The sequence below is a fragment of the Schistocerca serialis genome, chromosome 1 (assembly GCF_023864345.2).
Source record: "Schistocerca serialis cubense isolate TAMUIC-IGC-003099 chromosome 1, iqSchSeri2.2, whole genome shotgun sequence".
Lineage (NCBI taxonomy): Eukaryota > Metazoa > Arthropoda > Insecta > Orthoptera > Acrididae > Schistocerca > Schistocerca serialis.
The window spans coordinates 411,753,735-411,758,362 of NC_064638.1; positions in this window are offsets into that span (position 1 = coordinate 411,753,735).

Sequence of the window (4,628 nt, forward strand, 5' to 3'; positions counted from 1 at the left end):
ACCTACAGTATGTCGTGAATATGTGAAAAGGATGCTGATGAAACAACTTTGGCACACGTCGTAGTCTACATCCACACTGAGCTGTCTGTCATGTGATTTGTGGCGGAGCATACTTTGTACACCACTGTTATTCACCCCCTTTCCTGTTGCAGACCGCATTCGGGAGGACGACGGTTCAATCCCGCGTCCGGCCATCCTGATTTAGGTTTTCCGTGATTTCCCTAAATCACTCCAGGCAAATGCCGGGATGGTTCCTCTGACAGGGCACGGCCGTCTTCCTTCCCAATCCTTCCCTAATCCGATGAGACCGATGACCACGCTGTCTGGTCTCCTTCCCCAAACCAACCAACCAACCTGTTGCAGTCGCCAGTGATCCGAATGAAGAACAATTGTTGCTAAGCTTCAGTTTCAGCTTGAATCCCTCTAATACTGCTTTAATGGCCGTCTCACGAGATACTCATGCGATGGAGCAATATATTGGCTGACACGGTGATTCTCCTAGGAACGTACGCTCTCGGTATGTTGATATTAAACCACTCCACGATTCAGAACGCCTATCTTGTAGAAACTGCCACAGCAGTTAGCGGAGCTTATCCTTGACGCTTTTGCGCTTACTAAATGAATTTGAATCCTTACTACTTCTTGCATTAATACTGAATTGTACCGATCGTTGACTGACGAGCGATACTCAAGTATTGGTCGAATGAGCTTCCTCCTCTGTGGGTGGAATTTTTCTTCCTGAAGATACTTCCAGTCAGCCTCCGTCTGGTTTCGGCCTGACACGTGATTAGTTTTATGTGGTCGTCCCATTCCGTACACATTCTCCTAGACATTTAATGGATTGTGATTGCGTCCAGTGCTTGTTCTTCAATAGTACAATTGAACAGTAATTGCTCTAACTACCTATTTGAGCACAATAAACCACATAACTGCCTTTCCATACTGCATGCGCCAATGCTTTTGCAGGTCTTCCTGCATTTTGTTACAGTTTTCTACCGTTGCGACATTTCTGTATATAACAGCGAAAAGCCTCATGGAACTTCCGATACGTTAGTTTCTGAGACGGGAGCCGCTACTTCTCAATCAAGTACATCCTCAGTTTGCCTCACAAGGGATGAGTGCGCCCCGCATGTCAACAACGCTCGGCAGACCGGATGGTCACCCATCGAAGTTCTATCCCAGCCCGACAGTGCTTAACTTTGGTGATCTGACGGAAACCGGTGTTACCATTATGGCACTAAATGAAACTGGCCTGGAAAATATTTCATACGCCTTAAGATACACAAACTAATTTACATCATCAGCCCCATTTACGGAAGGTATAATTTGGGTTGCCTGTCGTAAGGTGTATGAAATATTTCCATTGCCAATTTCATTTTTCCCACCTTGTATATTTTGAAAATTACTGTTAGTGTAACAATCCGGTGTGGTATGGCCAATGTTACATGTCCATCTCAAGATATCTTTCCGTTAGGAATGACATACAGTGGCATCTCGTGGTCGTGCGGTAGCGTTCTCGCTTCCCACGCCCGGGTTCCCGGGTTCGATTCCCGGCGGGGTCAGGGATTTTCTCTGCCTCGTGATGGCTGGGTGTTGTGTGCTGTCCTTAGGTTAGTTAGGTTTAAGTAGTTCTAAGTTCTAGGGGACTGATGACCATAGATGTTAAGTCCCATAGTGCTCAGAGCCATTTGAACCATTTGACATACAGTGCTCTATTTGCTAGGAACTCTTCAGTAAAATTTCACAACCAGTCTGGTATTCCGTACGCAGGTATTTTGTTCTTTAGCCGGTAGTGTGAAAATGTATCGAACATCTTCTGGAAGTCGATGAACATGTTGATTCTTACCGAGGAAATTTCCGGTTTCCATAAATGCCATAATATGCAAACGTAAAACATATTCCAGAATTCTGCAATATAGTGTCGTCTGCAATGTAATCCTGTAGTTTCGTCCGCGTGTCCGATGGCCCTTCTTAAGAACGGACGTAGTCTGCGCTTTCTCTCAAGTACTAGGAACGCTTCTCTCCTCCAACGTCCTACAGCTGACTGCTGCTAGAACAGGAGCAATTGTTTTCGAATCGTATATGTATCCCATCAGATCCAGCCACCTTTCCTCTGTTGAGCAATTCCAGCTGAATTTCTATCCCTTGGTATCTTAGTTCCTTTCTGTCAGTTTGACGTTCGTTCGAAGGTTTAACTGAAAACTCGCAGAACGATCTTCCTCATTGTAATAGTATTGAAAGAGAGATTAGTATTTCGACTTTCTGACATCCCTCGTTTCGATGCCGTAACCGTCACAGAGTGCCTGGACAGATGGATTTTAAATATTTACTGATTTAATGTAGAACCAAAGTTCTTAGGATTATCTGTCAGATAGGTAGATATAACTCTACTTTCGAACTTACTTCTACATTAAGCTTATTTGGCTGCAATTTCTGTTTGGTTATGTGCTTATGTCTACGTTTAAATCAGCGGCGAATCTCTTTTCCCCTCGAAGCAACTTTCTAACACGTCTGACGAATCATGGCGGGTTTTTTCCATCTGCTACAGCTTTGCTCGCTACATATTGTCTAAGGCGCATTACACAATACTCTTGAAGCTTCGTCCGCTAATTGTTAACATTAACAGTCTCAGAAATGGGTGTTTCATATTGGCCATTCAGATGACCTAACTTTTCATTTTCTTCTTCTTTTCTTTTTTTGCATATGTTAAGCAGATATATCTTCCAACCTGTCATTAAATTGCTATTTACAGGCGTATTCGCTGATATCGTAACGGTCTTTGTCGCTAAATCTGTATTCTTCGTTAACTGAGTTCAACAGTTTGGGCCTACTGGTAACAAGAAGATCTAATACGTTACATTCTCGGGTCGGTTCTCTTGTTCTCTAATTAACTGCTCAGCGTAATTGTCGCATTTAGAATAATTTCACACTATTCCCTGTACCTACTACCCTGCCCGCCCCCCGCCCCCCCCCCCCCCTCCCGCCCAGACCCTCTATCAGAAAATCACACGAGTCTCCCAGTTTATAGCTCGTAAGTAATAAGCTGACTTAGAATTAGGAAAAACAAGTAAAATCCATATCGTGAAGGCTCGAGAGCCTTTGGAACATTTTCTTCACGACTGCGAGCCCAGCGGATTAATTATGAAATGTCCTTCTTAGTCTTGAAGTATAGTGGTTACTCGGGCTTGGATCGCTTCCTGAAGTTCGGTATTCGATTCCTGCTGACCACAACGAACTTTCCCAGGTGGAAACATCTAGAAGAAAACACTGAATAAATTTTCAGTTGACAAGATCGCTAAAATCATTTATTCATATAGATTACCGATTTCGGCAATTGCCTGTTGCCGAAGATGGCAACAGAGAATTGCCGAAACCGATAATCTACGTGAATAATTATTTTAGCGATCTTGGCAGCAGAAAATTTATTCAGTGTTCATAATACTACAGAGCGCCCCCATGCTGACGACGTCGGAGGTGAATATCTAGAATAGAGGTTAATCGCCCTTCCGAAGTCAAATGAGAAACTACTTACGGTTTGTAAAGACGAGTTGTAGTGGAACTCGTGCCAGAACAGGACACTTAATTTTTAAAAATTCTTATAAAATAAATCAGCATAAAAAGAGAATCCCTAAAGGTCACCTTGTACTATATCCTAATTTAACTTACTTCGATATTAGTTAAAAGTTTGTGTTATATGGTTTCTACTTTTTTCCAAAGAAATGCTTGCAAATTTCCTGTTGCGCCCACCCAGGGGGCAGAAATGGATAAGGCAATTACTTTGTGAAATCATTGTAGAAACACTGAAATTATTAGGGAAGTCATAATAAAATTAAGACAAAGAGTTTTAATGAACAGGTTACGCTAAGGAATACGGAATCTTCAAAATCATCATTAACTATAAGAAACTATTTTAATTTCCTTTTGAAAAATGTACAATTAGTTTTTCAACCTTAATACCAAGTTACAGTAACTCTTACTGATACACCGAGCGAGATGGTGCAGTGGTTAGCACATTGGACTCGCATTCGGGAGGACGACGGTTCAAACCCGCGTCCAGCCATCCTGATTTGGGTTTTCCGTGATTTCCCTAAACTATTTCAGGCAGATGTCAGGATGGTTCCTTTAAAAGGGCATGGTCGACCTCCTTCCCCAACCTTTTCTAATCCGATGGGGCTGATGACCTCGCTGTACGGTTCCTTCCCTCGAATCAACCAAGTAACCATACTGTCACTTTATTGGAGCCCATCGTTCGTGTACCAAATGTTTTTTCTGGCTTGCCGATAGACGACATAGGACGCCTAGTGATAAATCTTGTAACACAGTCCTGGCCAGAAGTTTGTTTGGCAAATCTGTGTGGTAAGCCATTCCTTTCTGCTAACTGATCTGGCCATTGAGATGTTTCATTGTAGGAATAAAAGATTTGCTCTCCCCTGACTTCAGGTATGCTACAGGTGGTCTTTTTAATCTGCAATGAATGCATTTTTAAATATCCCATCCGATTTCTCACCTCTGCAGTTAAAATTATTCTTAGTTTTACAAACGTATCGTTTCAATGTTGATTAGGATACATTGAACTCCTTACATGCTTTTCAAAGTCCCGTTTCAGGAGATAAAACGGCTGAAACTGC